The 24673-nt window shown below is 46.5% G+C and overlaps 1 protein-coding gene across 1 annotated transcript in view; it reads left to right on the top strand.

Annotated features, from left to right (window-relative positions):
- The window catches only part of LOC119387508 (neuroligin-4, X-linked), a 76609-nt gene that overhangs the window by 33473 nt on the left and 18463 nt on the right, over nucleotides 1-24673 (top strand). The window lies entirely within an intron of this gene.

Raw genomic sequence — 24673 nt, 5'->3', positions numbered from 1 at the left:
GGATTCTGGAAAACAACTCATTGCCATTAAAACAGCTTCACCTTGAACGTTACTCAAGTTAAGAAGCCGGAGTGCGTTGTATTTGTCTAGATAAAACCTTAGTCGTACATTCATTATGCTGCCAGTGCGCGGGACGGGCTCTGGCATCGGTATAGCGGCGTTCTCGGTGCGTAAACTTTCATTGAGCGAGAACGTTCATGGACAACAAAAAAGTTTCAAACGGACTTTTCGTCGGACAAATCATCAGAAGATGTGGCCACCATCTGTGCTACGGCCACGGTATGACTCCAGGACACTGCGGTGAATCGTGCTGCGGGAAAATGTTACTAGAAAAGTGTTACTAGAAAAGTGTTACTAGAAGAACCGAGCGTACAAACGCTGTTGTTGTTATTTTGTTCCCTACAACAGGCGCGGACAACTTAAAAAAGAGAAAACGGCGGTCTCACAAATAGCTCAATACCTACCTTCCCCGTTCTTCTACCCTTTCCTTTATGATCGTATGATTTTTTTTTTGTTGGTTTTGTGCTTCAAGGTTTTTAAACCCATTTCTGCAATGTTTGAAGATTTGCGGATTGTGCGACATACTATGAAATAAGTTGCATCGCGTTGCATCGCATTAGTATGTACGCTCTTCTTTCTCTTTCCCTTTTTGCATCCTGTTATCTCCCTATATCACCTTTTCTTTTCTCTACCCTTTTCTACGTAGCAGGGTAGCCAGCCGCTGTTTGCACTGGCTAAACTACCCGCTATTTCCTCTCTTTCTCCTCTTCCTAATATGCCGTATCAGCATGAAAAAACGTGCCCGGAAACAGGCCTCTTGACCGTCTATGTATAGCCTAGACAAATTAGCAGCCAGCAGGCTTAAAACTCGCCACGTTCTGAGAGGCAAACCACAGGAAACAGAAAACCACTCTCGCAAACACACGTGAAGAGAGAGAGAGAGAGAGACTGCTCGTGTCTAGCCTTCCCGTGCTGAGGCAGTTTTATTATTATTTTTTTTTAAGTCTCGTTTCCGCTGGTTTAAAAGTCCCCAGGGAGATGCCGTGCTAGCAAGCAACTTTCCTGCGGTCGTAAACCCGAGAGCACCCTGTCACTCACCAGAACGACGGCGCGAACGTTGAACGGTTTGTGGTTGCCGAGTCAGGGTGCATGGGTGCCGAGGAGAAGCGAGGCTATATATAAACACGCGCACTTCCGTGCGTGCGTGCGTTACGAGTACGCGCCCGAAGGATTCGCGCGTGCGTAAAGTTTGCCTTGTATGCGAGGCAGAGCTTTTCATTCAGCAGTAATTTTCGTCGCGTACATCCGCCCGCTCATACGCCCTCACTGCACGTAATGAAGTTAGCGTCTAGCGCGCTCTTAACGCACGCTGTTTTTTTTTTTTTTCTTGTCCCGCTTTTATAACGAACCTCGTCTACGCGGGTATTAAACGACCTCCAAGGCTGTACGCTCTGTACTTTGACGCGAAAACAGTTAAATGCATGAGACTCGGTTTGCTGTGCCAGTCCGCCACGCTTCGCCGTCCACTCATCGTCGTTCGGGGTGTACTTCGTAATCATCACCTTCACCATCACCGCGCGGTGAGGAAAAACGAAGCTATACAAACCACTGCCATTGTTGATCGTACCCGTGCGCCTGCAAATGTGTGCGGTTGAAAGGGATAGCGCAGTATAGTAAGCGTTATAGAGGGTTAGCTAACTATACCACGTTATCGCTTGGTTTCGGCGCTTGTCAATATGTGCGTGGTTCTGTGCGCCACACAGACTCGGAGAGCGGTGGTATTCGTGCCTGCATTTCGGAGGACACGTCGGGTGACGCTGTAGCGGACGAGCGCGACGTCGTATACGCAACGTGAAGAAGTGAGGATGATGATCCGGTCTCACCAAATGAGTCCGAAGATACGCGGATCGTTGAAGTCTTTTGGTGCTCGTTTGGTTCATGAACCGTACTAGTCGCAACCTCATGAAGCTAAGATATGGTTAAGTTCTAATCAACATCTTCAGCTTACAAGGTAAAGCGAAGCAAAACTGTGTGAAAAAGAAAACAACTTGCCGCATCTGGGAGCCCAAGCCGCATTCTCCGCATTACGAGTGCGATGCGTTTTTTATCATTGTGCTACGGCCGTGGTCGTTCTCGCGTCCACTTTCGTGGGTGTTTATGTGCGCGTTAGAGATCTGCGCCCTGGAAGTGTTAGCCAGTGCCACTCTGAAACGTGGAGGATGTGCGCTTTGCTCCTCACCGGTGGGAATATTTTTTCGCTCTTCAGCTTTCATTTACCCTTACCTTACCATTTATACATTTCGGTAATAAGAAACAAACGAACATATATTTTCCTCTGTACTTTCGTTGGCGTTATGATGTATGAGGACCATATTGTTGTTTGCCTCATAATATCCACAGGGAAGAGAGAGAAAACATAAGGTCGATATACGCTCTCAGATTAATAATATCGGGGGGTTTTACATTGCCAAAACTAAGATATGATATGAGGTATGCCGTAGTGAAGAGCTCCGGAAATTTCTACCAACTGGTGTTCTTGCACTGACATCGCACAGCACACGGGCCTCTAGCATTCTACTTCCATCAAAATGCGACCGCCGCGGCCGGGATCGAACCCGCGACCTTCGGGTCAGCAGCCGAGCACCGTAAGCACTGCACCACCGAAACGGACACACACACACTCTCAAATTGAAGTTGAATAAGTTTGGTTTGTCGCTTCCGGTGTAAGCAAGCAGGACGCGCGGATATATTACGTAATGTGATTGCTCATGTGAGGTTGTACACAACGCGGGTCAGATCATGGGAGCTCGGAGTTGTTTACAGCTCCAGTGCTGAGGCTCGATTTTATCGCGCCTTCGAGGCATCCGTAAAATTAAACTACTTACGTACGAACGGTCGAGACGCATACACATCACGTTGTTTACGCTTCTGCCGGCGCCCACTTCGTCTTAAATAACTCTGAAGAAACTTGCCAGAGGTGGTGGGCGCGCGGTGCGCTGGGAGCAGCCACGGCGACACTGACACCTCGAGAGTCGTGAGCTTGTATATACGTTTTTTTTTTTCGTATTTTTTTTGGCGAAATATTGCGAAGTGGCGAGCTGTACATGGAGTTACATTGGAATTTACGACCCTCCCTGCCGTGCGACATATGTGTGACCTCTTCAAATATGTACCCAGGTGCCCGTGAGTTGCGTTCAGAGTCGGATAATTGTAATGCATTGCTTGAAATTCTGTGTAAGCCCCGCCATTATTCACCAGTATTTTGTAAACGATTGGAGGTGCTTTCGACACACTTCTGCAGACATTCATGTGGTGCGCTCGCAAAAAGAGAAAAGCCTTAATTCGCTCTTTCAATTCCTCAATACGCTTTTTATGTTGTGACACAAACTTCCTCTCTAACCCACCCAAGAGGAACAAGTTGCTTTGATCTAGGACTCCTTGCAAGCCTTTTTAGGGTTGCACGACGCCCCGGCCAGCCTCCCGGTAAATGTGTTGGTTGGTTGGTTGGTTCCATGGGCGTCCGGAGGGGGGTGCAAGGGGGGGCAGCTGCCCCCCCTTGGAATTTTGGATAATAATTTGCTATGCAGTAGCAGTAAGCTACACAGCTTGATTAGCACACTCCAGTCCCGCATATCCGCGTGAAACATCATTCAGGATTACCAGCCAACTTTGCAAGTTACATATACTGCTATCTTGCCGGTCATGTCACGGCAATGAAACAAAAGCTACCTATGCTGTATGCCCCCCTCCCCCACCCCCACCCTCTCCTGATGCACCCCCCTGGAAAAAGTTCTGCGGACGCCCTTGGTTGGTTCCTTAGGGGAATAGCTCAACCCACTACGGGGGAGTTCTGTATAACGTATGGACCCACAGCAAGTCTTGTCTCTGATGCTCCCAATGACATAACGGAGTTGTGTTTAATAATATTTCCGATTGTAACGAAGAAAACGTTCTTTTTTTTATCAAAATTTGATTATTATTGTGAAAGTTATGCACAATTTTTAGTAGGTAGTTACTTTTCCACCCGCATGGTTATATAACATGGTATTGTCCTGCGTTTATAACGTTTATCTCTCTCTCTCTCTCATATATATATATATATATATATATATATATATATATATATATATATATATATATATATATATATATATATATATATATATATATATATATATATATATATATATATATATATGCGAAAGACAGAGAAGGGAAAGAGAAGAGGAGGAGCACGAAGAGCTTTTGCAAGGCCGCAGCGCGGCGTTGCGACCATCGTCCATCTCCTGTAAATAAAACCATCTCATCACAACTCGCTGTAACAGTTGTGGTGGACGTGCTGGGTACTCGACACCCGAAAACGGAGGTTGAACCGCAAGTTCTTCGACGGAGCCGTCGCCTTGCTGGACTTCCACCGAAGCCATCTGGGCCGGACATGTTCCACAACACCGACAAACCACAGCCCCTCTCAACTTCTACGCCGACCAGTTCTGCTCCACAGCTAAGAGATGCCCGTCCCTTTGCCGGAAGACCGGATGAAGACGTCGAGTCTTGGCTCATCCATTACAAACGGGTGAGTGCTGCCAACAAGTGGGATGTCGCTTCCCAGCTTTCGAACGTCGTGTTCTTCCTAACAGATACTGCGTTAGTATGGTATGAGAATCACGAGGAAAAGTTAACCACGTGGGACAGATTTGTTTCTGAGATCAAAGAGCGTTTCGGCGATTCCACGACGAAAAAGAAGAAAGCAGAACAGACGCTCATGCAACGCGCGCAAGTGCCAGGCGAAACCTGCACGACTTACATTGAGGAAGTCATAAAACTGTGTAGGATGGTGGACTCTGGAATGACTGAAGAAGACAAAGCTGGGCACGTTCTAAAAGGAATCGCCGAGGACGTTTACAGTTTTCTCATCGCGAAAGACACCCTGACTTCCGTCGCCGATGTCATTCGGCACTGTCGCACCTTCGAACAACTCAAGACGAGGCTGCCACTAGAGTTCGAGCCAAACGTTGCGTCCTTCTAGCATCAAGCGGCGAAGGGCATTGAGGAGTACGATCTCACGCCTCGACAACAGCCACGTCTCTACGATAGAGGCCCTTCCTATCACGCTCGAGCACAACGAGAACAGCCGCGTTTTTATACTCCGCGCTTATATATATATATATATATATATATATATATATATATATATATATATATATATATATATATATATATATATATATATATATATATATATGTGTGTGTGTGTGTGTGTGTGTGTGTGTGTGTGTGTGTGTGTGTGTGTGTGTGTGTGTGTGTGTGTGTGTGTGTGTGTGTGTGTGTGTGTGTGTGTGTGTGTGTGACGCTATGAATGAGAGACGTGCCGTGGCTCATACGCCATACTTTTATTCCATTTCACTTCTTCCTCGTTGGCTTCTACCAGCCATCCCTGCCTTCTTACGTCACAGGATTCCCCCTCCCCCCGAAAGAAGGCGTGAGTTACAAACGACAACTAATAGTAAACAAGGAGAGGCTTAGAAGTGGCAGATGTCAAAATGCACAGATCGTTCCATATCCCAGTGGAGTTCGGTAAACTCGCAAAAACTTCAGGGGAGAGTGCAGCAGTCCGGTAATATCGAGAAGAACTCTGGTGGGCGAGGCTGGCTGTTGCGTCCTGGACAACGTACCCATGCCCTGCGCATGCGCACTGATGAGAACACGGTTCGCAGATATGTCAATGGATATGTCACGGCTGAATAATACTGGAGCACCTTGTTGGATCGAATGCCTGTATGCCGTACGCGTCGTGGTGTTTGTCGTGGCCGATACAAATTCGTCGCTTCCACATAGTGTTCGCGTTGACCGAGGCTGATGGAGCGATGTCTGTGTTCTTGACGAGAACATGGGATGGTTTCTTGCTCCTTTCGTCGTTTTCTGTGGTTTTTGTCGCAGTTGTCTTGATCTTTGGCGCGGAAAACTTCCTTGACGACGCTCCTTAATGCGAAGGTGCCTCAGATGTTGAACTTGTCGGTTTAGTAGGTGTCCTTTCTGGCGACCTTCTGTAAGGCAAAAGTGTGCTTGTGATCTAGTTTTAGTTCGCCGTTGTCCATGATGATATAGCTGTCGTAGGTTCTGGGGTTTTCCGAGTTGCTTTCGTTGGCATTTCTGATGTTGCTGCGGAAGTTGATGAGGTGGGCTTCTCTTGGCAACGTGAGTCTGAGTTCTTTTGCAAGTTGTTGTCGTGTCCAGTAGGTAGCTGGTAATCGGTGCTGTACTGCAAGGCTTATCTGGTGATGAAAGTAGTGTGGCAGAATGATCAGAAAGCTCCCCAGAAGGTTCTGAGATGCCGTGCATTCTAGGTGCTTCTGGCAGATGGCAATGCGCAGGGTTTGGTGAATCCGAAACTTCCGCGTTGCTTCGACTCTCTGGTGGGTGATCACTGGAAGCTGATAGCACAGCAGACATGGCTTGACTAGGTTCCATTTGCGAGTTTTGGTAAGACTGTGGAGCTGTTGAAACACACTCATGTGGCGAAAGACATACCCTGGACTGGTCCTGGCGTGATTGTGTATTTTCCCGATGCGTCATCTCATTTATCGTGAACGCAGCGACCTTGTGAGGCATGTGGTAATCGTTATGAAGAACAGTTGGGCCACTTGATGCAATGGTAGGCGGTGGGTAACGCATGCGACACGAGGAATCAGCTGCATCGGGTTCAATAATGCCTTGTGTCCTATGGCGCAGTGAAGGGGTACGCGATGACGATCTTAGCTGTGATGGAAAACCTGGTGGAAGGTTGAGTCTTTTGGGAAAACAGCCTGAATGTCTTTCGATTAGTAGAGGCTTTACCTTGTCTGTTGGGAGTTGTGAATTCCTATTCGACGTTCGAATGCACGTGGTATATCTGGAATATTCATAAGATGGGGGGACCGTCGACGGTATTCTCACATAAGACCTTGTTCGACAAATATGCTTGCTGCGTGAAGACTTCGCGTTATTGTCATGAGCAAGTTGAATGGCCACCAGCTGATGGGTTATGGACAAATCTTCATCGTATTTTTTAAAACGGGTGATCATTTCATCTTTGATCTTTTTTCCAAGATTCGTCGTTTTGAAAGATATGTGTGAGGTAAAATTTGAAAGCCTCACTGGTGACGTAGTTGTTGAAGTGGGCGACCATGTCCCGTTCCGTCCATGATGCAGCGGTAGCGTGGCGTTCGAAGAGGTTGAACCAGTCCTCTACGGCTGCATCGTCCGCTGATCCGGCGTACTGTGGGATGGCAAGGTCTGTCAATGATGCTGCCATGCAGGTGGTCGCTGGGTGCAACTAGGACCTGCTTCGCCAGTCCATGTGTGGTCAGGGCGTCTTGTTACTGCTCGTCGGTGATGTGCGGCTGATGAAGTGGCTGCCAGGTCTTCATCCTGTCGACTTGTGTGACGCTATGAATGAGAGACGTGCAGCGGCACAGACGCCATACTTTTTCTTGTTCTTGTTCTTGTTCACCTTCAACTGTGGCTCACACCCACTGTGGGGGAATGGCCAAGAGTTGAGTGGTTTTATCAAATGTTATAATATTTGAGACGGGAGGTTACAGAATAGAAACATTACAAATTTGATAGGAAATTTTCGCGCTTCATCAAATATGAAAAAAAAAATTAATAATAAAATAAAATAAATCAATGCCCTAATTTAAAAAAAAATATACATATGTCGACACAGAAGGATACTAATATAGATACTTTTATTCCATTGCACTTCTTCCTCGTTGGCTTCTACCAGCCATCCCTGCCTTCTTACGTCACACCCGCATGGTTATATAACATGGTATTGTCCTGCGTTTATATATATATACAAACAGCGCTCGATAATGCCCTTAGTGACCGAACCTATTTGTTGAAATGCGATAAATTAGTTGAATTGTTAAATATGCGTACGTAATATCTCAAATATGCCGTTTTAAGTGGCATATGTCTTAACTGCAGGATTGTACAGCTTCCTTGGAAGCAATTTTTTCCGCGTTACCTTTTACGTTGGCGACGTCGGGCTGGTTGGCGCTGCATACTTTTGAAGTGGGAAACCAGCGCAGCTCCAGTGTCTGTCCTCGTCTCGCTGCAGCTCTTTATCACTTCGAAATATTTTGTGCTGTTCTTCCTTTTTCTTTAGGAAAATGGTTGCGGAAGAACAGTGCCCAAGTTACGACAAATGTTACGTCAGTGTGTTCTTGTGCCCTTGAATGGCAACGCTGTCAATCGTGTTTTAAAGAACGAAGCCGACACGCCCCCTTGGCCTAAAAAATAAAAATAAAATAAATGTGGTAGCGGGGAGGCGGCGGTGTTCGCATCCACGATCAGCGCCTGCCAATTTCTTATCATTTAGAAACTGGACAGATGTCCATTTCCACAGCGAAGGTGGCGATGTACGCGATACGTTTATAAATATAGATACTTTTATAAAAGCTTTCAGGATATTGCAACCGTTCTTTCTTTCTTTTCTTTCACTTTTCACTGTACTACATGCGGTCTTCCGAAACGCCGTTGACAGCGCTGCTATTCAGACACGTTAGAGGGCAATTAGGGGGCGATCGGAGATCTGTTCGTTCCGCTTGTTCGTTCTCCTGGGGAAGAACAAGCGCGCTGATTGGCTGAAGCGGGAGATGCCACTCAAGGCCGGGGGCTGTCGCCATTTCTTTTTTTTTTTGCTTGATCTTTTCTTTTTTGGTGACGTCATATCGCGTCATAACGAGTGGGGTGATCGGAGATCTCTGTTCTGCGCCGTTCGTTCTGTACCCATTCTGGCGGCGTACGCGATTGGCCGAAACCGGAAAAAAAACCACGTCTCTGAGGGGCGTAGCCATTTTTCTTTTTGCGTGATCTTTTATTTTTTGGTGACGTCATACCGCATCATAACGAGCATGTCGTCTGCTACAAACGAACGGAGCGCGAGACCGTTCGCACGCGTTCTCTCGAGCGAACAAACGGGTTCGCACGGCATGATGCGGCAGTTGCGGCTGCCGCAACAGCTGATTTTGAGAAAATGGCGCTTGCGACGTGTGCTTCTCCTGCGGTTGGAGGTGCGAGATGCGTTTGAAGACATGAGCGAGTGCGGCGTCGCTTTCTGTTCTCGAAACGAACAGTGCGAACAAAATGAACGGGCCTGCCACTGGGCTGTTGTCTTGCGCGCAGGCACTTCTCAGTTCAAAAGCGCTACCAGGTACTGCCACGTGTCGTCCCGGTCCTCACTCGTGAACGACGGCCCCAGTGGGCACGACGGCGTAGGTATCTGTGGGTGCTCTTTTATAAAAGCCAGCAGGAGCTCCTTTTGACGATTCGACACCCGGGAGCCAAGCCAGACATTCCGGTGGGACGACATCTTGAAAAACTGCGCCAACCGCTACTTTTCTCTTTTTTTTTTTTCGCGTGCGCGACTTAACATAGCAAGCACGTTAGAAAAACTAACACCAATAAATATCAGCACTCAAAGCTATTGCTGTTTCAGAAACTGTTTGAGCTTGAAAAAGAAAAACAATATCTTTTCGTATAACAACTGTATTTATTAGAAGGCGAGAAACACTTCGTTTTGAAATATACGGTCCCCTTGCCGAGGACAAACGATGCGCGTCTACTTCCGGAAAGCTCGCCGCTCACCGCTTGACGATTGGCTGTCCTCTTCCTCTCGGCGGAAGAGAGCTGCGGACCGCCCACTTTTGTGACGTAACACCGCCAGAACGAACGCGGAACGAACAGAGATCTCCGATCCCCCCCTTACATCAATTTCTAACACTTCTCGGGTTTCTTTGATAGCTAGAGCCCCTGAAAAAAATGAACGCGTTATTGGTACGTCAACAACTTCATTTGGGTCTTCTTGGCACGTTTTATAACTTTTCAAAGAGTACCTATACTCTATAACGAATATTAAAAGAAAGCATATGTGATGTTAACCAACTATAGCTGGATAATCTGACTTGAAAAAAAAAAAGAGAATTCAGTGACTCAATAATAGTACTTTCTGGGGTTTTTCGTGTCAAAACTGCGATGAGATCACGAGGCAAGCCATGATGGAGGGCTCTGGATGATTTGGACCATCTGAGGTTCTTTAACTTACATGGCGCAGTACACGGACATCTATCATTTCGCCTCGATTGAAATGCGACCGCCTTCGCCGGGATCGAACCTGCGTCTTTCTGATCAGCAGTCGAGCTGCGTAAGGCTCTTAGTGACTCAAGCCGGCTGCGAAACCAATGTGCCTTTAATACTAAGCTATTGTTTTGATTGCACTACGAGCTTCGCCCTTCGAATCAAACATGGAAGCGTAAGCTACTGCTCCGTATGCCGATTCGCTAGCGTCGGCAAAAAATGTGTAGGTACGTCTCAAAATCGGCCTTCGCATTCCGGCTCCCAGAAACCTAGGAACGTGGATGTCTTGGAGATGCGTTACTTCTTGATTCCATTTTAACCATGCGCCCGCCAAATGGAATGGTGACGGTTCATCCCACTCTAGATTAGCTCTCGAAAGGTCTTGCAGAAATATCTTCGCTCTCACAAGAAAGGGAGACATGAGACCTAACGGGTCATAAAACCTTGTCACAGCTTGTAGAGCAAAACGCTTCGTCACTTCATGCTGCGAAATAAAGTGCAAGATGCTCATAGGATGGAAACAGAAGCTGTCATTATCCGTGTTCCAAGACATCCCAAGAACTTTCAGCATTCCTGGTGGCGTACAGAGTGGTTGGTCTTGTGTTACGAGGGAATCTTGAAAACAGGCAGTCACTGCAGGGTCATTGCTTTTCCACTTCCCGATGTTCATAGATGCATCCTTGAATATTTTCACTATTTCTTCATGCATCCTAATAGCATCTTGTGTTGTGTCGGCTCCTATCAGGAGGTCATCCATGTACATGGATTTCTGAAGCAGGACAGCCGTCGTTTTGTAGCAATTTTCGGCGCACCGGAAATGGCGTTGCAGGGTGGCCATCAGAAGAAAAGGGCTTGAAGTTGCTCCAAATGGCACTCTGGTCATTCTCCAGATTTCTTCTTCTGTTAATGGTTGATTTGCCTCGGGAGAATTGGCGAACCAGAGGAATCGGAGGGAATCGCTGTCCTCTTCATGTAGACCAATCTGAAGGAACGCCTTTTCCACATCTGCTGTCATAGCCACCTTGTATCTCCGGAAACGCAAGAGGAGGGTGGTTACGTCGGGGTTTAGGTTCGGACCGGATTCCAAGTTGTCGTTCAGTGATTTCGCTCCACGTTCATGGGAGGACGCGTCAAAAACGATGCGAATCTTTGTTGTAGTCCGGTCTTCCTTGATCACGGCTCGATGCGGCATGTAGTACGGTCGGTGATCACGTGTGTAACTTGAACTGGAAACTCGTTCTGCTGAACCTTCTTCCAGATATACACGTATGGTCTTGGTCATATTTTTCCAGAAGGCTGTGGTCCTTCATGAGCTTGCGCATCAAATTTCCAAGGCGTTTAGTGGCCACAGAGAAATTGTCTTCAAGTTCTACAGCTTTCTTCCAAGGAAGTCGAACTTGATAACGACCGTCCTTTTTAGTTATATTTCGTTCGAATTCTTGTAGTGTCTGTTCGCTGTCTGAGATGCTTTCTTCATCTTTGACGCCGATACTAACTAAGTTTCCTTCCTTAAGCAAGTCAGTGCGTTTCGCTTTGTTGACGGCGAAGTTTCTTAGTTCGGACCAAATATTCTTTCTGCCAACGTTTCCAACTGAAAGAGGCTGTTCAGCTGGTCTTCGCTGCGGCTCGAGCGAGCCGCAGCTCGTGAGGAGCAATCACGATGATGATAAAACGGCGTCTGCAAGGTTGGTGAAGACGAAGTTACAACATACTATGCAACTAAGATTTGCTACTCTGTTATTCGACATTTTTGTTTGTTTTGCGTGACGCACACACACATTATCAAGGATGGATATATATATATATATATATATATATATATATATATATATATATATATATATATATATATCCTTGATGGACTGCACTCTGGTATACACATTTATTAGTACTAAGTGAGGAGGTCATCCTCATACACACATTGAAGTAGTCGTTTAGGTAACACCTTATTGAGCTAACGCCCACAACTGTCTGTCTGATGTGTTGCACAGCTTGACAGCTTGTTCAACTTTTGCATTATTACCTTCCTACTTTTCGAGCAACCCTCGTTTGCTGGGCAAAGCCGCAAAGAATGCCCGCCGTAAAAGCTGTCGAGGAGAACACCTTGGGCTGGGTCTTCAGGTATTGACTCCCTGAAGGGTCAGCTGACGGAAGGGGGCCACTCCAATGCGCGTATACCCTCTGGAGAGAGACTTCTTCCATCCGGGACAGATTATCACGAAGGGAGCAGACGCCACGCGAAGGGATTAAGGCGCGTGTGTCCCGATGCAAGAGGGATCTTCGGGATAAGTTGATGGAGCCGAGGGAAGAGTTCCGAGCAGAGCTTGCTTGCGCGCAATTATAGCGCGCTTACCTGCCCGCCAGATCTTCGTATATTCACTGCTTCAGCTCACACCCCTGCGCGTGTGCCGTGGTCACCACAGAGTTTCATGATGGCGCACTAGGTACAAATCTGGTGCTAGTGTCTGTGGGAGCTGCAACGCATGGCGCCTCAGCCGGCACGGGAATGATGGCTCCGTGTGGCCTGCAGCCGTTTTGTCGCTAGACGAAGTTCGGCAAATGTTCAGCGCTCCCACTTCACCACCTTTACCTTTTAGGCTGACCAATTCAAATCACCACACGAGGTTAACAACGAGCCATTCTTTTATCCGAAACAAAAGCCAAAACACACCAATAAACAAAGCTACAGGGGCGCTCGAAGCCGCAAGCACGAAGACTAGGCAAATCCATCTACTACCCATCATTCCCTTGATGGCTGAACAATCGCGGCGCTACAGTTCCCTCTAGTAAATATTGTAGGAAACTCTATGGTGATCACGACCACGTAAAGTACTAACGGATTGAAACGCGACTTCAATTGTCTTAGTATAACGACTGCTATGAGCAGTTGATCGTGATAACCGCGTCACGTCGCTGCAAATCTGGCCGCTAAAGGTAAGGTTGGCTCTGATGCAAGTGTTCCTGCAGTCAAAATTACGCCGATATGACACGAACTGTAGGCGCTGAAAACGAAGGCACGTTCGTTACTTAGCCCTAAAGTTTAGCGTTTCATTTCCTGAGTACTGTAAGCGCGCCCCTTGGAGTAGGAGTAATAGTCAAGGGTAATCTGTCTTTATTGGGCCTCTGGAAACATACCAATTTATAGCCAAAATAGAGATAATAATGGAAAGATCTGTAGACTAACCACCACAGCACTTGGCACTGCTTTTCGGCCAGTGTTCAGGTTGATTGTAATTCCGTTCATTGGTACTTGCACTCGGCGTACATATAATCTTCGTGTATATATCCGTAAAAATATTTGTTATTTGTTTAGATATCGCCCGACCGATGGCACCATCAGACACTTGAGCAGCGGCCACGCAAAACACAGAAGGGTAGGCAAAGCCACCTTCTCTTAAAAAAAAGAGAAAGGAAAAAAAATGGGTTCCTCGAATGTCCTTATTTTTTTCTCGTTAAGCCTGATTCGTCACTGAAGATTATAAGTTCAAAACGCTGAGACCCACCTCCGGGAATTCGCAGCACAGAGAGTCGTCAGGACAGATAAAAAGTTCACTAAGTTTTCGAATGACTGCTCGCGCACGTAAGTCGCTGCGGCCTGTCGCTCGGTCGGCGCCGGCCGAAGGTGACGTGACGCGTAGGTAGTGCATGCAGCGCCCTCTGCCATGACGTTCGCGCATAAGCCGCTGCTGCGGGGCGAGCGAGGCTGCGCTTAATCCGGTCGCGCCGCAGAGCGGGATGAGGATGAGAGGATGAGGAGAGCACGCAGTGGGGAAAAAAGCTAGTCTATTTCGGCGCGGCCCCTGAAGGATGGATGGGATGCGTACGCATGTATATGTATATGTGTGTGTGTTTGTGTGTTTTTGAGTGCGTGTGCTCGCACAAATCACGTGGACTGTCCTGTCAGAGGAGCCGCGCCGCCGTTAGTCACCCTGCCGAACGTGCTCTTATGACGCGCGGTGCCAGAAGAGTCTTTGACCGTCGCCGCGCATCCCTTTATGACGCCCTTCGGTCGAGGACGAAAATGAATCGAAAAGGGGTCGCCGACCCCCTATTTTTTCGTCTTCTACCTCGCGGGTGTCGAGTTCCACCGTGGAAGTAAGCAAGCGGTAACGTAAGAACCCCAAATTGGGAACGACGAGACCCACATACGCGGCCTGACGAAAGAAAATTATTTCTGCCTCTCTCTCTACTAACCGAGCCAGAGCAATCCGATTCGCGGAGAGGGTCCCTCCTTATCGATCGCGCCGTATTATAGCGAGGCGTTCTTAATCCTCCTTCTGCCATCTGCGAAACTCTCTCACGAGGCTGCACATTACGATAACAGGTGCGCCGATTTCACCAAAACTTTCAGCTCTGCTAATTATTCTGTTATCTCTTGCATAGAGGCACAAATTATCTATCGTTTTCAGATCGTCGTTTTCAGAAATAGGCTGGCATATAAGGGTCTGTACATTGCTTGATTTCATAAGGAACAAGAGAGAGAGAGAGAGAGAGCTCTTTATTGAAATACAGAGAATTCCGTCGGCGTCTTTATAGGCGCCTACAAGCTACAAGGGGAAGGGAATTGAGAACAGAAAGGCCTAGGAGCAGGAGGGCAGGAAAAGACAAAAAAAAAAGAAGAGATATAGTCGTGGTATGTTCAGGTGAGACAACAAATGTAATGGTCGTGACGTAGGATGTTTTAGGGCTTATCAATTAAGCTAATGTCTCCGAGGAACATCAGAAGAAAATTTTGAAGCTCGATGAAAGGGTGAAGGAGTAGGCATGACACCAAACATCGTGAATCATTGCGGAGCTTTGCGAATCGGGCCTCAGTTCATCACGAACTTTGTGCAGCGCTCTCTCTCACTGGATATCAAAGTTGAATATAAGAACAGCGCAAATATGTGCTACAAACTTGCCCAAGTTTCCACGCTTCATGGATATCAAAGCTTTCAACTTGGGCTAGTTGGTGCGACATTCTAATGTAGTTGCGTTGAGCGAAATGCTCGAAGGACTAACGATAAAAGAGAACACGAGGACTTGACCACTTGTCTTGTCATCTTTACTGCTAGTACTTCGCCCATTTCGCTCAGCGCAACTACGTTAGAACTCACTGGATTCTCAGATTCCTGTCTCCCCCTCCCCCCGTTCTCTTCCACTCCAGCCTTTTCGACCTTCTCTCCTCGCACGTCGCGTCGCTTTCGTCACACCTGTGTATGCCGCGGAACAGTATTTCCAGGAAGGCCGGGGCCAAGAACCGCTTGCGCTTGTTCCGCCGCGACCCATGCCGAGCGCGTGCTCCGCTATCTCTCCTTGGGGAGTGCTACGAGAAGGACGTGGCTGACGGATGAAGAAAGAGGGTCGAAGGGGAAGGGAAACCGAGGCCTCGTCGCACACATGGGCCGCGCATTCATGCGTCGTTGTCGTGTACGACTTCTTTCTCGCGAACGCGCTCGTGGAGTCTGTGATTTGGCGTCCGCGCCAGCCTGTGACGTCACGCGGCAGCAGTATTGAAAGTTGCTGCCGATGCTGACGTTAGCGTTGTGCGGGTGAGCAATCGCAGGCGCCGACACCGGGCCATTTGAACGTTGCCAAATGAGCGCCTTTTTTATGTCTGTTCTTTTCTTTTGCGGCTCTACTCAGTTTAATCTGCCTCGGCCGAGCCAAAGTTTTTGCATCTTCAAACGACGTGCGATTCTGGCGACATGGAAAGCAAACGACCCGTCGTGACAATCTTTCTTGCTATTTACTTTCTTGAATGCTTGAAACTCGCCTCAAACGACGGTTATGGATTCCCCTCCCCCCCCCCCCCCTCTCCCCCCCCCCCCCCCCCCTCTCTCTCTCTCTCTCTCTCTCTCTCATTTTTTCCCTCTACACCGACGAATCTACCACCTCTTGGTCGCGTTGCATTTATATGCCTTCTCCGATAAGGCGAGGCTGACGACAGGAATGCGCGCCAAACCTCGTCTGTGACGGTGTAGTGCACACAGCCGCGTCGCGCGATCCGTGGGTTGCTGCGTGAGTAAGTTGCCTTTGTTCCCAATGCACTGACAGGCCTTGCGTGGGTGGGGAAAGCTACCGCGGTGGAAGATGGGAATCAAGAGAAGATGAAAGTGCTTTTCGGCTTTTCTTTCTTTTCTTTCTTAGCTGTATGTTCCGCGTGAATGCACGAGCAACCTTCTCTTGCTGCTGCAAGTTTTCTTCACTCTCTCCCTCTCACAACGAAAGAGGTTTGTGCTGGTGAGGGAACAAACATTCGGTACAACGCTTAATCACTCTCTGCCTCCAGTTGAGCGGTGAGTCTCTACGCAGTGCGTTTTGTTTGTTTGCCTGCTCTATTCAGGAAGGTGTACCCTCATATTCCTTCCAGCCTGAGCGCGGCAGTTTTAATCGCGCAAGCGCGGAAACGCTCTGCTTCAAAACAACTTGACGCTGGAGCAAGTATAGTACTAACGTCAGCCACGCTGAAGCACGCTCAAGCGGACGCTTGTGTTTCTAGGCCACGCGTTGCGCTGCTCACAGCATCATCTGTTTACTCTCTGGTCTAGTTTCGAAAGCTGGAGCAGATCTTAGAGCGTGAATTGCAGCGTCGCATTGTTGTGAAACCGAGCGTACGGTGTTCGTAACTTGAGACCGCACACGCGCAGAATGCGAAGGCCTGGTCTTCGCATTCATACTATATGAAAGTGTATGCTTCATACTTTGAAACTCAGAATTTCGTACTATGAAACTTCATGTCTGCACGATTGTGATGTGAGTATAGGAGCTCGGAAGACTGCTGTGTATCCAACGAATGCCGTAATCTCCATAGCGAGTTCTCGTGGTATATACGGCGTTAGCGTGGCCGCAGAGTGTGTATACAATAGCAGCCACTCTAACAGATGGTGCCAAGTTGGGTTTCCTAGTGGGTACAGTAAAAGAACGCCATTTCAATGGTCGACGTCTCGAAGACGATCATGCAGTGTGCTACGCCATTGCATGGCTTCCGAAATAGGGCGACGCGCGCAACCTGACTCCTCGATCCTAGAGTCACTGGAAAATTTTCAGAGTATCGCATCTGTTTTCCGCGCGCCGCCGCCGACGCGATTGGCTTACTTGCATCACGTGACCTCTCGCCGCCATATCCCTTCCAAGCGCTTTGGGTGCAGGCGCGTTCAATGCAGAGTGTGGCCGGACATTTAGCAGTACCACGGTCCCCAGAAGTACTTCGTCGCTTTTTTAAACGCGTCATGCAGACAGGGACGTAAGCAGACATTTTTTTCGGAGGGGGGGGGGGGGCACGGGCCCGGCGTGCCAACCCCTGGCTACGCCACTGCGTGCAGATGCCAGAAGAGAGTAGCTCACCATCAGTCGAACGTTACTGGTCAGCTACTCTGGGAATCTCGTTTGCCGTGTGGGAAAAATTAATGTCAAAGAGCGCCGTTCTACGTGGCTGCATAGTGGGCCTGAACAAATTCGCCCCTCTCGAATAACACTCCTTCCTGCAGTGAACTACACTAACTTTGCTGGAAAAGATCTTATGCGACAGGATACTTCACCTTTTCGGTTCGCTATGGCCAGCGACATTGAAAACTACATACCTTTCTATTTGCTCGGCTGTTTATATCTCGATCTGTTGAACAGATTACGCATGCTATCCGAGTTATAAGCGTGTCACGCACGAGAGCGAAATTGAAGATTTATAAAATAATAACTGTTTTCTGGTATACCTTGAAGGCAATTGTGGCATGATCATTTGGCATTGCACAAAACAGAAGCGTGGGACTCTGTTGATAAACTTGGTATAAGGCAATGCTATGAAGCGTATTTTTAAACTTGTAGCAAAAAAATTGCTGCTAATGCTGCATTGCGCCGAGCGTACCCTTAAAATACTGTATAGTTGGTAAGAAATGGTCACAGCAAAAAAAAAAAAAAAAAGCAGATCCCACGCATTGAGGGAGTCGATTTTATGCGAGCCCTAGGTCTATATACATACTGTGTTGCAACAGTATGCGCTTTAAAAATTCCGGGATGTGCTATTTCTGATCAAAAGAACATAAAGCACCGTGCCGAGGAAGTTTTAATAAGAGTGCATTATGAAAAAAAAAAGTGCAGCAGTGCAGAAACCGAACCCCAGCTGTTTACGCGCTGGCAACGCCCAAAAAAGAACTGTTTGTCGGAACACAGCAAAATATCTGCAAATTCATTGCAATGTTGGGAATATTAAGGAGACAAGAAAAAGGAAATGAAACAAATAAGTAGTGATGTCAATCGTTTTTGATGGCCTATTTTCTAGTATCGCAAGATAAGATGCACCTTACCTACCGCACGCCGATTTGCCCGTGCGTTCGGCTGCTGGCGTTCCGAATCAAGACGTCGCGCACAACTTCCAATTACCGTACACACACAACTTCTATTACACATATCAACCAGTTGAACAGCAAGCACGGTGCGCAAGCAAGCTATGCGTCAGCGAACAGTCGAAGGACGCAATGCTGAATGTTCTCGATGTTCGATAACGTTCTCGAGTGCAGTGAACCTGAACACCGACTGCAAAGCTAGCGCAAACAGTCAAGATTCACCAAATGTCGAAGTAAATGGCATCTCGCACGATGTCACTGCGCTAATGCAACTATGTTTACAGATCCGGACATGGCGAACACGCCCGGGCGTGACACGAAAAGAGACCGATGAAGCCATGAAGAGAGTTCGCGAGCACATATGGCAACATTCGCCGTATGTTTCATTAGTTACACCGCTAACCGCGCAGTCGATCCATACCTGTCGATGAGTCGAAATCACTTCTAATATCCTCTTGAAGAAACACACACACATAATGCGGTTCTGCCGAGCGTAACACGGCACTGAGGCTAAAAGATCGGTCACTTCTCAACACACGCTAGCAACGCGCCGGACGGTCTGGAAGGGACATGGCCGCCGCCACCCAATGTTGCCCGCGTGCAGCCTACCTTTGCGGTACTCTGATTTTCCAGTGACTCTACTCGATCCCGGAGGCTTTGATTATAGCTATGGGTACTATGGGTACTATGTAGCTATGTATAGCTATGGGTATTAGTAGCCTTGAAGAATTATTAAATTATGTAAATGACAACAATTTAAAACTTATTCTTGGCGGTGACCTTAATATCAACAGACTGGAGTCGTCTGCTGTCGCAATTACGTTTGTGTCTACGGTCGAGTCGAGTGGCTACGATATAGTAACGGAAACTCCCACACGTATCACACCTACCTCGGAAACGTTAATCGATCTATTTATTACGAACGTAAACAAAGATAACGTTGAGACTGGTGTAATATGTTGTGACATTAGCGACCACTTTGCACTCTACTTTGTTACGGACAGTGCAATAAAAAAACCACAAGCACTGCCCGCTAGAACAGTTCAAAATATCACACCTCACACTTTAACAGCATTCAACACAAGCCTTTCCCAAACAGACTGGAGTGCGGTATACCTTTCAGAAACCGCAGATTTAGCCTATGAAACATTCATGATTATATTTAAAAAAGTCTATTTTAGACACTTTAAAGAAAAAGTTCTACAGAAATGCCGTAAAAGTCGCAAACCATGGATCAATCGCGAGTGTTTAAAAATAATCGAAAAGAAATCAAAGCTATTCAGAAGGTTTTTAAAAACTAAGGATACGTCAGACTTAAAAGCGTTTAAAGAATACCGCAATAAGGTGAATGCCTTCATCAAGAAAGAAAAAGAAATTACTTAAATCAACAATTCCATGCAGACAACTGCAAAGGGAGTGCAGAACTGTGGAGGAAACTTAACGTTTTGCTTCACAGGACACGGATTTCTCCTGGGGTTAATCAAATAAATATAGATGGTCGAGCGGTTACAGATTTAGAGCTTGCAGAAAGATTTAATGATTTTCTTATAAACGTTGTACAGCCGACGCAAACAGCGCAGACAAATATAACTGACGCAATGACAATACAGACAAAGAACATCTTTCTTGGACCAACCGATGATCAAGAAATAGTTTCAATTTTTTCCACGCTAAAACAGAGCAGCGCTCGTGACATAGACGGTATTCAGATTTCCCCGATCAAACATGCAATCGATATTATAGCTCCCGTGCTCTCTCACATTTATAACTTGTGTCTATCAACAGGCTGTTTCCCCAAACAAATGCAAACGTCCGTTGTCACCGTGTTATATAAGAAAGGAGACAAGAATGATCTTACGAACTATCGGCCAATTTCTATATTACCCATATTTTCAAAGGGCTTGGAGAAAATTATTTTTAAAAGACTCATGAATTTTTGTACGAAGTTTCACATAATATCTCTATCTCAACATGGTTTTATGAAGGGTAGGTCGACGGAGACTGCTTTACTAGCTCAGAAAGAAATAATCCTTAAATCGTTTGAAAATAAAGAAATTTGCATTGGCGTTTTCATAGATTTTACTAAGGCCTTCGACCGTCTCTGTCATCATACTTTATTTGAAAAATTAAAAATGTATGGTATTCGCGGCATTCCACTTTCCCTCTTGAAATCTTATTTTAAGCACCGCATGCAATGTGTAAAAATTAACGATTCATTTTCCTCTCTCCAGGCAATAACCACAGGGGTTCCGCAAGGTAGCAATTTAGGACCGCTGCTTTTTAACCTATACATAAATGACATTGTCAAGATCAGTGATAAACCTAAATACATAATATACGCGGACGACACTAGCATTTTCTTTACAGGTAACGACATGACTGCCATGACCACACTTATAAACACTACGTTGGAAAGCTTAAACACATGGAGTGAACGAAATTCATTACTCATTAATGCAACAAAAACAAAAGCTGTAGTTTTTCATTCGCGGAGACAGATTTTCTTAGGCAATAGATTACGTATAGGTAGCGCGGCTATTGAAATTGTAGAAACCGTTAAAACTTTAGGAGTGCTTTTTAATTGCACAATGTCGTGGGATCCTCAGATTAATAATCTAATTACCAACCTATCAAAATGTGTGGGCATACTTGCACGAATGCGTCATTTTCTTCCAGTTTCTGTTAAGCTAACACTTTATAACAGCTTGTTTTTGTCGCATGTAAATTATTGTCTTTTGGTATGGGGAAGTACGACAGCAACTAACATAAGTAAAATATACAGACTACAAAAAAAAGCGATCAGGTTTATAGCAAATGTCGACTACCATGCACACACTGACGAACTGTTTCAGCGCTACAATATTGTGCCAATTCACAAACTTTACGAGTATTCCCTAGCAATAAGATATAAGCAATCTCTTTTTCATAACAATCGTGCCTTCTTAGATATCTTTGTACTGGAAACACATGCTATTCCGTACCCTACTCGTCACCAACAACACTGGAACCTTCCATTCTGTAGAACAAATTTTGGGCGACAAATGTTGTGTTTTACTGTTCCTTTGTTATTAAATAAATTACTACAGGCAAAAATAATCCTGGAAAATTGCAGCACACGTGACATTAGGGAAGTGCTTTTACCGTGAAAATCAAGAAAATGGTGGTTCAGGCATTACTCGAACTCTCTATATATATGTGTATATGTGTGTGTATATGTATATATATATATATATATATATATGCGTATATGTATATGCAATTTCTATGCATAGCATTGTTGTCATATATATAGTATTATGTATTCCGTCACATTTTGCATTGTACCTCGAAATGTGTGCAGTAAGAAACTGCTTACGTATATTAGTCTCTGTACATAGCATTACTGTACGTGCATCTTTTCCACTTGTACTGCGCCAAACATTTCATGGTCTATGTTCATTGCCTATATGTTAATGGCCTATATTTCATGGTCTATATTCACCCATGTCCTCGTTGCTTGCCATGTATTAGGGAGGCTCGGGTTCTCCTCAAGTGACAAACGTCACTTTTCTCCCGAGCCTGCCCTCATCCTTGAGATGAAATAAAATTGAATTGAATTGAATTGAATTGAATTGAATTGAATTGAATAGCTATGGGTACACACGGTCGTGCTTCTCCTGTCCGCCGTCGTACGGCAACACGGTCGTTCATCTGTGCTGCATGCTAGTGACTTGCACCATCGCGCTCTAATATTAAAGCGGTAGCTCCGGCGTTCCTTTTCGCCCGTTTCTTTATACTCATTTGTGCGCACTAAAAACGAGCAGAAAAACGCTGTGATGCTTATTTAATCTTTGTGCGAAACAGGAAAATATCGGCTGTTTGCGACACCGCGAGATAAGACACGGCTAAGGCATTCTTTCGAAAGACTATTGAACCAGCTACTTCAAACGAGAGATTGCGTCCACGGCGCTTCCGATCTCATCTCAAATTTAAAACCCCGGCGGACAAACAAAGAACGTCGACCGATCGGGACGGTTCATTGCACAAGCGACTAACGAGCAGGGAGACACCGACTGCAGGATCAAGCGAAACATCTTGAGAAGAAAGTTCCGTGCAGAAACGGAAACGTATTTTAAGTTGCAGTTTTTGTTTTTCAATATCCAGTTTTCATTAAGGTCGGTATTCCGTGTTCTCACTTGGGGTTAGCTTTCAAATGTGTGGATGAGAGTGTAAGTGTACATACTAGGAATGTACAACGAAGACGAGGACGTCAGCAACAAAAATCACTTATCTCTTCCTTAACGTGAAAAGAAAACCGGCTGTCTTCTTTTTAACTTTTTTTTTTACCTTCGACGAACAAGATATATACGCAATCGGGTACTCATTAATTTCACGCAGAACATTCGTCCAACTCACGTCCTGATTTCCTGCTAAAGAACTCGACCGCGTATAGATTTAAAAACTGCGTTCACTTTTCATACTGAGAAAGCTGACAGGACGCGTGCTCTGCGACATCCGTTAAATAGGAGAATAGACATTCTCAGTCACCGCGTAACGTGGTCACGAACATCTGTGCCAAAATATATTTCTTCGGACGAAGCGGGGAGGATGCAGTTCCTTTTCCGAAACCCTTGCCAACAGTTTCGTTTGTACCATTTCTTGATACACCTGCCGTTCTCCATCTATTGCCACGAAATATTCTGTTCATTCATTCATTCATTCATTCATTCATTCATTCATTCATTCATTCATTCATTCATTCATTCATTCATCGCTGATGAATGATGAGCGCGTACAGTGTAGTAACTATTTCCAAGCTTCTAGCTCTTTTAGTAGTCAATCCCTCTGTGCCTTGCACAACCTAGCAAGACCTGCGCTCACCCGTTTAATTCCCCGCACGGCAATCTTCGCGGGCGATCGTGCGTGCTTCGGTGTTCTCCAGTTTATCACAGTATTTCTTTTCCCAGTTTCACATTCTCATCCCCGGTGCCGTCGCTTGTTTGCTCTCAAGATTAGCGGCCGACGTTTATCTACCTTAGCTGTAACTAACCAGAGCTTGTGCAACGAGACGTCTATTCCCCGCCTCGCCGCCATCTTTCTCTTCTCGTTCGCTGTCGTCTTTCTAACTCTCTCTTCGGTCGTACGGTCCCGACTTCGATCGAGAGTCGCCTAGTCGTTCGAACTCCTTCAAAAAAAGATAAAAATTTCAAGGACCGTAAGAAGCCAACGTTCTTCCCGTCTTACTGCCCCTGCAAGAAGGGCTTCACTGCTCCCAGGAGTGTATGCAGGAAAAGCCGTCGTCGCCGAAAAGCTGGCTGATCGAGAAGCAGTCGCGCTAACTAGGAAGGAATCTTGGAAATGGGGAGAGGAAGATAAACCTGCAGTGCGCAGACTCGAGAGAGAATTACAGAGCGAAGCTGAACAGCCACGTGCTCTCTTTCTCTTCTTCTTCGTCGTCTTAGTTCTTTTTTATGACTTTCGGTTCATTTCGATCTCGGTACGGTCCACTACGAAGAGGACAATTTCGCAAAGATTCCTCCTCGCTCTCAATTCCGTTATGCTAATGACGCGAGGTCGCAGGTTCATTTTCGTCCTCCCAACTCCCGCTGTGGCCCCCCAACTGCGGCACCACTTTGATGGGGAGGAGAAATGCAAAGACGCTCGCGCATTATGCGGGCGCCCCGGACGTCTTAAGGCTCGCCGGACGAAACGTTCCGCTCGACGTTAGCGGTCTTCATGAGACCTCCCGTAGCGTACCTCGGGGATTTAAGGCTGCGTGGGAGTTGCGCGCACCGATGTGGTTGCTGCTGTGTTACGGATTATAACGTTTTTCCCTTCTAAGAAAAATGGACGATACGCAGTACACGCCTCGCAGGCTCCAACGAATCCGAACGAGCATGATTCACCGGTGTTTCGCCTTAGTTCGTTACGCGTTATGCACGCGCCTTATAGGGCTTTAGTGACACTGGTACGCGGCGCGAATGTTATCAAGCGTCGGTGACACTCGTAGACGTGTTTTTTTGCGCTTGTCCGGCGCATACGCGAGGACGACTTAAGGAGATGAGCCGGTGGATGTTCATAAAAAAATGTCTCGTGCTACAATTGTTCGTAAGAGAAAATGTCAGCTAATCGGGATGCTGGACATATAATTAACGAAGCCGTCTGGCCAATGGCGAGTAGCGCTTAACAAGTGAAAGCTTTGTGGATTGGGCCCCTGGTCTTCTTGACTGTGTAAGTCAATAGCAGACCACTTT

Source organism: Rhipicephalus sanguineus, chromosome 3 (genome assembly GCF_013339695.2).
Source record: "Rhipicephalus sanguineus isolate Rsan-2018 chromosome 3, BIME_Rsan_1.4, whole genome shotgun sequence".
Taxonomy (NCBI): Eukaryota; Metazoa; Arthropoda; class Arachnida; order Ixodida; family Ixodidae; genus Rhipicephalus; species Rhipicephalus sanguineus.
This window is presented reverse-complemented; position numbering and strand designations above follow the sequence as displayed.